The sequence below is a fragment of the Lissotriton vulgaris genome, chromosome 12, assembly GCF_964263255.1.
Source record: "Lissotriton vulgaris chromosome 12, aLisVul1.2, whole genome shotgun sequence".
NCBI lineage: Eukaryota > Metazoa > Chordata > Amphibia > Caudata > Salamandridae > Lissotriton > Lissotriton vulgaris.
The window spans coordinates 298834717-298846774 of record NC_141700.1 but is presented as its reverse complement, the minus strand read 5'-3'; positions in this window follow the sequence as shown (position 1 = coordinate 298846774).

Here is a 12058-nt window from a genome sequence, read left to right as displayed (position 1 = left end):
AAAAAATATTAAATGAGGAAGTCTTTCGGACTTTGGTGAGACAAATTGGTTCTAAGTGTGTTTTCCTGTACCAATCGACGATTTGGGCTAATGCATCCAATATGCTGTGTTTTATATTAACTACAGTGGATTGAATCTAACAGTGACTAAAGAAAACAAATTGAAGTGTATCACCATTTTTTGTATATATTGAATGAATGTCTAGGACCCACTGTTGACTATAATGCCGATATTCATGGGCCTCTACCACAAATACGACTGTACCACCTCTTGATGATACTCCATTTTCTATAGGTTTTATAGTTATAGTTTTTCTTATATTGACCCGGATGATTATAGCATTCGGGTCGTCATTTTGGATAGTTGTGTCATCCACTACGAGTTGAGCTGCTAGTCTAGCTCTCTCCCTTTCGTCTTCACTTTCTGACATTTTACTGACTGAAAGTTTGCAGATCAAGTTTCAAGACAACAAAGAGTAGGTGCACAATATTTTGGAACACTGTATTCTTCAACGTTGACTAAACCAAAAACTAATACATAGGAATCTCTTCCTACTAAGTTCTGGCGGATATTAACCTTTCACCCACTCCAGACGTCTATTGGAGTTTTTACGGGAAAAGGGGGTCTGTGTGAAAAGCATGACTGAATTACTCTAGTATCTTGCGTTAGATTATCGCCTTACCAAACGTTGGGTGCCATGTAGTGTAGTTCCTATAATCCCAATAGGCTCTGCGCATTAGAATAACATAAACGGTAGTTTAGACGTAGGACTGAGGTTGACTAGGTCTCTACTGAATATGTTAGACTTAATTAGGTATGCCAGCTAGCTCAGAGGTCACTAGAAACGTTCTCGAATTAACAGGAAGGAGTTAACTTTCCTGATTAGACAAGAAGGGATTAGTTTCTGACAAATGCATAAACATGACAACTTTGCTCCCTCCAGAATAAGGAGTATATCTCCAGAGTCGTGTGAAAACAATAGATAGCTATTTCACTCAGTCAATCGTGCATGCTTAGTTTCACCAGAGTGCAGAGAAATAGAAAGACGGCATTTTCAATAACAGTTGTTATTTATTGAGCAGTCTTCTTTCTCATGCAAGAGAAATGAATTGCCACAATTGCAATACTTATCATAAAGTAAAGTGCGTACAGTAAAATTAGTATTTTGAAATAATACTGTAAAAGCATTTATATGGTTTCTGAGCCATATGATACTTAAAACCGTATAAAATGTATACAATACATACAATGATAAAAGTTGACTAAACGTACTCAACTGATGCTTCTAAAATACGCCAACCCCGTGAACCCAACCTAAGCCTAGTACGTCGGAGCGAGTAAGTGAGCTGCAGTTTAAGTTAAGTTAGTTTTGCCAAGAATCTGAATCAAGAATTCTCTAAGGGTCTAATCAGCTCCGTACCTTGGTTTTAGAATGAAGGAGGCCTTGTATCTCTTTCTCAGGACTCGATCTCCCAGCACCCCGCAAGGGTGACTGGAAACACTGGAGCTGGATTTCTCGGCAGGAGAAAAGACAGCGTCTCTCTCAGTGTGTCAAATGGGAGGGTCGGCTTCCTTCAGCACTCGCATCAGCTGGGCTTTGGGTAAGTAGATAGCCGCTCTGCTCCAAACCACCGTGTGTTGCTTAAGGCAAATGCTGGTATATTTATACCTGGAAGGTGCCGTGTTTGACGTAAGATTGGACATAAGACCTCACTAAGAACTGTCACTAAGAACTGGCAGTTTTTTCAGCAATCTCAGGAGTTCTAGGACAAATCAAAACAGAAGCAGGGGGAATTCCCAGGCTGCTGGAGGTTTGGTTTGTTTAAAGAATGCGTTGTACTTTCTAGGAGTCTAGGGAAGTAGCCTTGCCGTATTTGGACTGCAGTGGCTATGACTAAATATGGATATGATTCTTATGCCTTTATAAGGATACGATTTGTTATAACCACATAAGGGCATAAATCGGGAATGTTTAATTAGGGTCCTAGATATGTTAACAACAGTACATAGGCTTTTGGAAAACCCCAGGGGGAACACTGTAATTCTGTTGATGGAAGATGTGTTAGATGTGAGGTTGTTCAGTATAAAGCCTGTACTTCCAGCATTACAAAAATTCACAACGATGCAGTTTCCATGACAATATTTAGGAGCATTCCCTATCCAACCCACTCTACCAATCATTATAATCTTTTCAAAAAAATGCTGGCTAAGATTAAAATTGACTCTTTCATACAGCCAGTTCACAACTTTATTTTTAAGTTGCTAGTAATTTAAATTTGTTTATGTTCTCAGGTGAAGGTTGAATAGTTCTATAACATAGGGAGTAAAAGCAGGAGGGAGTTAAATGACCACATCACAGGATGTATCTACTGGAGAGAGGGAGCAGACTTGCCTGAAATATTCAGTGCCCTTCCTGGTCTTCTTCTGTGTGTGGGCCAGAGTGGTGAGCGTAAGCCCTCCCTCCTAGAGGCCTTGAAGTGGCTCCCTTTGGTATTGAATGAACACCGTGCAGTGTTGGGGAAATATTCATGGACTTGATTTCTAAGTTTCCAAAGCTCCTCACACCCCCTTCAGAGCTTGATGGTTGAAATTGGGAAAACCCTGTTGGGGCCATCCTCCATACGTGAGTTGGAAATGTCGAAGGTAAAGGTTTTTGAAGAAGACATATTGGTTAAGATATTTTTTGATTGCACAAAATGGACCTTAATGTTTCTCCTGTTTTGCCATCTTCCTCCTTCAATTTAGTAATGTTTAATAAGAGCTTCAAAAATAATTGAGATTTGTGTTTCTGGCTTTGAAAAAAGATCCTGATTATTCCAATACACTGAAAATGCTACCTGAGTTTTGGCCAGACTCCCTTTTGTTACTCCAGCTCAGTTTCTTGCCCGATGGGGGTTTACGGGGCAGCATCCCCTTTTTACAGTTGGGCCTGGACCCTTCTCCATCAACTGCATGCAGTTTTGGGGTTTCAACACAACCCTGGCCTTCTTTATTTATGATGCTGCCCAACATATCCTGCAGAGTGGAGCAAAGCTGGGTTTCATGTATAACATTTGTATTTTGTATAAAAATATTCCTCTGCAATACCTGCGTTTGCCCCCTGGACAAGTCTGACTCAAGGCGTGTTAGAGTCAACTGGTCTTCCACACTGGAAATTTCTTCTGTAGGTGCCCCTACAGATTTTTAAAAAAAGATAATATTGTTTTACTAGTTCTTTGTTGTTTTTCGACCACATTTAACAGGTCAACTTTCTTCTTTCCCATAGCGTTAGTAGTTGGCAAGGGCCAAGCAGCAAAAAGAAGCCCTTAAGATCAATCAGATCAGTCAGAATTCAGAGTCTAATCACATAAGACACTAGACGAAGGTGCTGAAACAAGCAACATTCCAAAGAGTTGGCTCAGCCCAGCCTCGTCCGGGCTCTGGCCCTTCCTTAGAGCAGTCGCTCCTGGGACGTGGCCTGGCCTCTCCTTACAGCGGTCACTCCTGGGGCACAAAGTCCCTTCTTATGGCATCTTGTGCAGCGGGAAGAGCAGCTGCATTATATAGTGCTTGAGCCCCCCCTCCTCCTGGCCCCTCATCACAATGTTCACTCTTAGGACATTGAGTGGCCCCTACTCACAGCAGTCACTCCTGGGACATGAAGTCTCTTTTGATGGTGTCCCATGTGGTTTGAAGAACAGCAGTGCTATAAAGAACTTGGGCCCTCCTCCTCCTGGCTCCTCCAAACAGCGGTCACTCCTGGGGCACAAACTCCCTTTTGATGGCGTCCCACACAGCGGGTAAAACAGCTGCTCTATATAGTACTTGGTCCCTCCTCCTCCTGGCCCCTCCTCACAGATGTCAATTTAGGGACATGGCCTGGCCCCTCCTCACAGCGGCCTGTCCTGGGACATGAAGTCACTTTTGATGGCGTTCCGCATGGCGTGAAGAACAGCTGTGCTATATAGCGATTGGGCTCTCTTCCTGGCCTCTCCTCACAACTTTCAATTCTGGGACACAAAGTCCTCTCTGATGGTATCTGAATGGCGGGAATAACAGCTGCACTATTTGTTGCTTATTCCCTACTCCTCCGGACCCCTCCTCACAGCGGTCACTCCTGGAACATGAAGTCCCTTCTGATGGCGACCCATGTGGTGGGAAGAACAGCTGTTGTATATAGCACTTCGGCAGTCCTCTTCCTAGCCCCTTCTAACAGCGGTCACTACTGGGACATGAAGACACTTTCGATGGCTTCCCTTATGGCGTGAAGAACTGCTGCACTACACAGCACCACGGTCCTCCTCCTTCTGGCCCTGCCTCACAGCGGTCACTCCTGGAACACAAAGTCCCTTCTGATGGTGTCCCATGCAGTGGGAAGAACAGCTGTGCTATATAGCGCTTGGCCCATACACCCCTTGACCCCTCCTCAAAGCAGTTACTCCTGGGATATGGCCGGCCCCTCCTCACAGCTGTCACTCCTGGGACACAAGGTCCCTTCTTATGGTATCCTACATGGCAAGAAGAACATCTGTGCTATATAGTGCTTGGGCCCTCCTCCTCCTGACCCCCGCTCGCAGCAGTCTCTCTTGGGATATGGCCTGGTCCCTTCACACAGCAGTCCTTGTGGGAACACAAAGTCTCTTCTGATAGCATCCCACACAGTGGAAAGAACAGCTGTGCAATAAAGTGCTGAGCACTCCTCCTCCTGGCCCTTCCTTGCGGCGATCACTTCTGGGACCCAAAGACCCATCTGATGGCATCCAGTGCAGTGGAAGGAACAGCTGCACTATATAATACTTGGCCCACCTCCTCCTGGCCTCTCCTCCAAGTTGTCACTCATAGGACATGGCCTGGCCACTACTAACAACGGCCACTCCTGAGACATGAGGTCCCTTCTGATGGCGTTCCATGCGGCTGGAAGAACAGCTGTGCTATATAGCGCTTGGGCTCGTCCCTTACTGGCCCTTTCTCTCAGCGGTCACTCCTAGGACACAAAGACACTTCTGCTGCCGTCCTGCATGGCATGAAGAATCACTCTGCTATATAGCGCTTGAACCCTTATCCTCCTGGCCCCTCTTCACAGTGATCACTCCTGGGACACTAAATCTCTTCTGATGGTGTCCTGTGTGGCGGGGAGAATAGCTGTGCTATAGCACTTGGGCCCTTCCCACAGTAGTCATTCTTGGGACACAAAGACCCTTTTGATGGCATCCTGCATGGTGGGTAGAACAGCTGTGCTTATAGCAGTTGGGTCCTCCTCTCTTGGCCTCTCCTCACAACTTTCATTTCTGGGACACAAAGTCTCTTCTGAGTGCTTTCGTATGGTGGGAACACCAGATTCACTATTTAGCGCTTGTGCCCTATTGCTCCTGGCCCCTCCTCATAGCGGTCACTCCTGGAACACGAAGTCCCTGCTGATGGCGTTCCAAGTAGCAGGAAGAACAGCTGTGCTATATAGCACTTGGGCCCTCCTCTTCCTGGCCCCTTCTCACACCTGTCACTCCTGGGACATATTGACCCTTCTAATGGCATCACACACAGCATGAAGAACTGCTTTGCTATGCAGAAATTGGGCGCTCCACCTCCTGGCCACTCCTCACACCGGTCACTCCTGTGACACAAAGTCCCTTCTGATGGCGTCCAGCATGGTGGGCTAAACAACTGCACTATATGGCGCTTGGCCCCTCCTCCTCCTGGCACCTCCTTACAGCGGTCACTCTTGGGACATGGCCTGGCCCCTCCTCACAGTGGTCACTCCTGGGACATGAGGTCCCTTATGATGGCATCCCACATGGTGGAAAGAACAGCTCCGCTGTATAGCACCTGGGCCCTCCTTCTCCTGGCCTCTCCTCACAGCGGTCACTCCTGGGACACGAAGTCCCTTCTGAAGGCGCACCTGCATGGCAGGAAATATAGTGCTTGCACCCTCCTCTTCCTGGCCCCTCCTCATAACCTTCACTCCTAGGACATGGCATGGCCCTTCCTCACAGCGGCCATTCCTGGGACACAAAGTCCATTCTGATGACGTACCCACGCAGAGGGACGAGCATCTGTGCTATATAGCGCTTGGGCCCTCCTCCTCCAAGCCCCTCCTCACAGATGTCACTTCTAGAATATGAATTCCATTTTGAAGGCAGCCCAAGCAATGGGAAGAACAGCTGTGCTAAATAGCACTTGGGACCTCCTCCTCTTGGCCCTTCCTCACAGTGGTCACTCCTGGGACACAAATCTCCTTCTGATGGCACCCTGCACAGTGGAAAGAACAGCTGTGCTATATAGTGCTTGGGCCCTTATCTTCCTGCCCCCTCATCAAAGCGGTCACTCCTAGGACATGGCCTGGCCCTTCCTCACAGCTGTCACTCCTGGGACACAGACCTTCTGATGGTGTCTTCTGTGGCAGGAAGAACATCTGTGATATAAAATGCTTGGGCCCTCCTCCTCCTGGCCCCTCCTCACAGGGGTTACTCCTGAGACAAATACACATTCGATGAAGTCCGGCATGGTAGCATGAACAGCTGTGCTATATAGCGCTTGGTCACTCCTCCTCTCCTCGGTCACTCCTCGGACACAAAGTATCTTCTGATGGCTTCCTGCGTGAAGAACAGCTGTTCAATAGAGAGCTTGGGCCCTCTTCTTCCTGGTCCCTCCTCACAGAAGACCCTCCTGGGACAAGCAGTCCCTTTCTTATGTTGTCTCATGCGGCCGAAAGAACAGCTGTTCCATATAGCGCTTGGGCCCTCCTCCTCCTGGTGCCTTCTCTCAGTAGTCACTCCTGGGTCATAAAGTCCATTCTCAGGATATTCCGCTCAGTGGGAAGAACAGGTGTACCACATAGCGTTTGGGCCCTTCTCCTAGCCCCCCTCCTGGCGGTCACTCCTAGGCCACAAAATCCCTTCTGATGGTGTCTAACAAAGTGTTGCTGTTCAGATTGGCTTTTTTGTCTACTAAATTTTGTCCAGCTATAAACTGTGTACTTTTATTAGTCAGTCGTTTTTAGCATATGTTGTATTATTGAAGATTACCACTAGTACCTCAAAACTAGTTGCATCAGTCTCTAGGTGCTTTCTCTTCAGAAGTGTAATATAAGATATAACGTTTTTTCATGTTTTTCGGTCATGAAACCAGAGGTTACTTGCAGTATCTTTAAAATGTACAACAGAGGGTGCTTTATTTGTTGTAATACTGTAGCACACCATCACCATACCTGCAAACCACTAAGTTATTGGTGTTGTGCTCTTTCGTGTAAAAGCGATAGTGTGGTCCCACACATGAAGAATTAAAATGTAATAAACACCTCAAAGGGCAGTTACCAATTTATTGCAAAAAGATATTTGTCAGCTTCAAAAAAGTGCCAATGTTTAGAAAGTGTAGAAAAATGTAGAGGGATTCCTTTTTTGCCATAATGACCTTTAGAGTGGAAAAAATAAAAAAAAATGCTGATATTTAAATATCTTCTTTCTGCTCAGCACTGTTTCTTAGAAGTGACTGACCATAGGCATGAAAACACAGATTTCTATTTTGTTGCATTAAACTGCAGCTGCAATAATGCTCTGTCTATAGCCTTTCACCTGGGCTGCTGCCTCTGACAGCAGGCATTATGGTATCACAACCTGACTGTAATAATTTTTTACTGTTGAGCAGATATGTAATTTCAATATTACAGGTGACCAGAGATATTACATGTCTCCTGTAATAAGGAATTTAGAGGCAGTATTTTCTACAGTCATTGCAGGCCCCCCATGTATTACAGAATACTTACAGCACCGAAAAAAAGGTAACATTGGTGAAGTAGGCAATGTTTAAACAAGCGGCAGTTGTACAGAGATTTCACAAGCCCACATCCTTGAAAAACATGATGCGTGTTGTTTGTAATTGGGGATCAATAATCTCCAAAGGGGTGCTGTAGAACAAATGTAGTAGGTCTTAATTCCATGTGCCTCAGAGAACAGGTGCCATTTATTTAAACTTTTAAATAAATGTAATAGTTATGTTACAATATCTGTGTAATTATAGCACACTTATCACTTGTGAGGGTATCCAGGAACTTTTTAGCTGGTATTTGAGGGCAGACCTCGAGCGCTTACTCAAAGAGCTAGATCTTCAGTTTCTTGCAGAAGAAGGAAGAGAGGAGTGGTTATAATATGCTGTGGGAGGTTATTCCAAGCTTTTTGGAGCCAGGTACGAGAAGGCATGACCCCCTGCTTTGCTTTTGTGTATGCATGGTATGTGTGCTGGTGAGAGCCTGGCAGAGTGGAGGTGTTTGGAAGGTTGTAAGACACAAATGGGACTTTTCAGGTAGGCAAGGCTTGTGTTGTGGAGTCCTTTATGGGTGTGGGTATGGAGTTTGAAGTGTGTGCATTTGTTTAGGAGGAATCAGTGAAGTTCCTTAAGGTGTGGTGTGATATAGGCCTGGTGTGGGAGGTTGCGTATTAGTCTGACTGCGCTGTATTTTGGGCAGTTTTGTTGTGAGCTGGTTGGTTATCATTGTTTATAGGAGTTTCTCATAGTATAGTCTGCTGGGGATGAGGGTTGGGGTGATCATTCTCCTGGTGTTGTTCTGTAGCCACTTGAAGATTTTCTTCAGTATTCTTAGGGTATTAAAGCAGGATGGGACTACTGATTTGACTTTTTCAGCCATGTCCAGTTTGTTGTCTATGATGGTGCCGAGATTTCTTGGAAGGTAGGCATGTTGGTGGATCTGAGGTCTGTGTGCCACCAAATAGAGCACCACAGTGAGGCATCTTTCTTTAAGACCGCCACTTCAGTCTTGTGCAAGTTGAGTTGAATACAGTAGGGTTTCATCCAAGCGGTCACTTCGGACATGCATGTGGTTAACTTGTTCCTGGTGTTGGGTGTTTTGTCTGAGAGGTACAGTATAATTTGCATGTCATCGGTGTATGTGAGGAAGTTTATGTTGTGAGTGTGTATTACTTGAGCCAATGGAGTCATGTAGATGTTGAAGAGTATTGGGCTCAGAGAGGAGCCTTGCAGGACTCCGCAGATGAGTTCCCCTGCTTCAGAGGAGTAGGTGGGCATGTTGATGGTCTGAATTCTTCTGGTGAGGAAGTAGTATTCCACTCAAAGAAGTGTCCCTGGATGCCTGCTTCATGAAGTCGTCGGATCAGAATGTGATAGAAGATGGTATGGAAGACTGCTGATAGGTCTAGCAGGATGAGGGCTGTGGTCTCCCCATCTGATGAAGATTATCAGGATTATCTGTCACTGCTATGAGGGCGGTTTTCGTGCTGTGGTTGGATCTAAATCTGATGGTGAGGAGTTGAGAAACTGGTGATTGGCGAGGTAGTCAGAGAGGAGCTGGTTGATAGTTTTTTCCATGAGCTTAGCTGGGTAAGGGAGGAGGACATTGGTTGGTAATTGGCAAGTTTGGTCTGGTTGGCTGGCCGTTGACGGATGCATATTTCCATAGTTCCGGACAGGTGGCTGTGCTAATGTAGGTGTTGTTTTCTCTGTGCTGATGGTGCCCTAAGTGGTGAGTTTGCTCTCTTTGTGCGTTACTAGGAGACTTCTGGTGAGAGTCTGGCGGCCTAGTTGTGGGGCAAATTTGCTGTTGATGCTTGTGATCTTGCTGCAAAAGAAGTTTGAAAGATCGTTGCATAGATCTTGAGTTGGGCTGATGTTCCTGGTGGTAGCTGTGGGTGTGGTGAAATCGTTGACCATTGCAAAGATCTTTTTGCTGCTGTTGGAGCTGGTGTTTATTCCTACAGCTATAGCCTTCCTCTTAGTTTCTCATTTTAGCTGGTGGTACCTACTCTGGCGGGTTTGAAAGCATCTTTTTCCACTTTCCACTTCCTCTTGGCTGTTTCTTCTTTCACATTCCAGTTGTTTGCAGCATCAATTAGTCACTCTGTAGTCTTCTGTGTACCAAATGGTTTATCTTTTGGTTTTTGCTGTATGGCTTTGTATCTTGGGGCCCAGCATGTCGGCGCAGTTGTTATCTACTTGTTAGAATTGTTAATGTTGCATACTATGAGACCTCTTTGTTCTGGCTGTGTTACGTGAAGGGTGGATGCCCAATCTGCTTCTGCAAGGTTGTTCCAGTACTGGCATGCTATACCCACTGTGGGAGTCCTTCTGAATTGATGGATGTTGAATGTTCGGTCCTAGCTATTCGTCTGGGTGTATTGATTGTGATGTTAGTGAAAATGGGAAGACAGGATCTAGGATGTGTCTTCAGGCGTGGGTGGGCTCTGTAACGCGTTGGATTAGTACCAGCTTTCCAAGGCTGTCAAGAGGGGTGGCTGAGTTGGGGTCAAACTTGGTCTTCTAGGAGAAAGCTGAGGTGGATGGATGCACTGGAGTTGAGGACTGGTGAGGGGGATGAAGTCCGTAATGTTGATATTTAAGCTGCCTCTGTTGCCTTGGGTGCGGTAGACCAGGGTTCCACCCGGGGTGAAGCTAGCTGTGATTTGTATTTTATAGTTGAGGTATTCCATGTAGTTTGGTCTGGATTTTGTGGAGGTGTTGCATGTTAAGGTGTCCTTGTAAACTGGGGCAATTCCTCCCATGAGACTGTTTAGGTGTCCTTGCCTGGTACTCTTGTCTGGCCGGGATAGAAGCAGTAATGTACTTCATTGAAGCTGTGGTCAGCCATGTTGCCATGAGGAAGTGGAAGGAGGTCCAGGGTGGTGTTTTCCAGCAGATCCCAGATCTCCATGGTATGTTTCTGGAGTGAGATGGTGCTGTTGAGCAGCATGCACGAGATAGGTGTGTGAGATGTGCAAATGTGTCTGTTGTTAGCTGTTTGAGTGTGTGTGGGGTTTGGTGTGGTAAGTATCTTCTTAGTGGATGTTTGAGTTGCAGGAGTAGTGTGCAAATGAAGAGGCAGAGGGAGCAGGTGAAGGCTCCCTTCGGACTGTGCAGTATGGTGTGCCAGCAGAGGGTAGTGTGAAGTTGAATGTTCAGGGTGAGGAGGAGTAGCAGTGGGTCAGAGGGGGACCAGGGTCAGTTGGTATTAAAAGTACTTATTACAGGTTTTCCTCCATTGCACAGGGGAATAACGAGTAGTTGTTGATGTTTCCATCCAGTAAATATCAGCAGTTTGACCTGCCAATCACCAGTTGAAATATCCATGCGGCTGGAAAACTCCAACCCACTGGTAGTTGCCCTTCCTGTACTAACAGGGGTTTGCTCGTTTGTTGCAATTAAATGAGGCACTCCTAATTGAGACTGTAGATGTAAAATGTGTACAAACCACACCAGATTAAAGTTTTCAAGGTGAACAAATTATTCTCAAACAAAATTAATATAAAAAATGTATTATTGAGTGATAAAACATTTTAGATAAACCTATTTCTCAAAAATCACTAATCTGTTCAGAATTTCTATTTTTTAAAGTTGTCATAACTGTTTGACCAAGAAAGGGAAAAGATCTTGAACTCAAATGGATTTAAAAAATATATTTAAATTGGTTGATTTAAAAGGCATTGCATCAGAACACATTCATTTGCGTTCACATATGAATAATTCACTTACATTTCAAAGAAATGTGCAGCATGAGGGTGAGTAACACAACTTGCTAAAAGCTATAAATGAAACCCCATAGCAAAATGACAAAGAAGAACTGTAATATCATTTGGGTATGGTCTAATATTATGTAAAATGTGTGAGAGTTTTGGCATGGAAATCAATGTAACTGAGAATGCCCATAAACACAAAAAATTGAAATTCCACCGTAGGAACGCATTGGCTCCAAGCAGGTCACAGCATAGCACAACCCTGTTTCACCATTTTTTAAGCAATAAGTATTAGACCGGATATGGATCCACATAAACAATTGGCGATAACTGAATTTTTGGGGATTTAGAAAATGGAAACCATGAAGCCTTCAGGGATGAATGACAGATTAGAATAATGTTCCTTCTTATAATGTTAATGACATCATTACCACATTTCATACACCAGACTAATCAATCTGTTTCACTTTCATTGGAACGTATCATGTTGACCATGTGTTCCACATGTAATGGTGGTATTTTTAATGTTGATATGTGCTGATTCCATCACTGTAGGCCATCGCCTACATTTAAAAATTCTAAGCATGGTATACAGACTCTTGCTC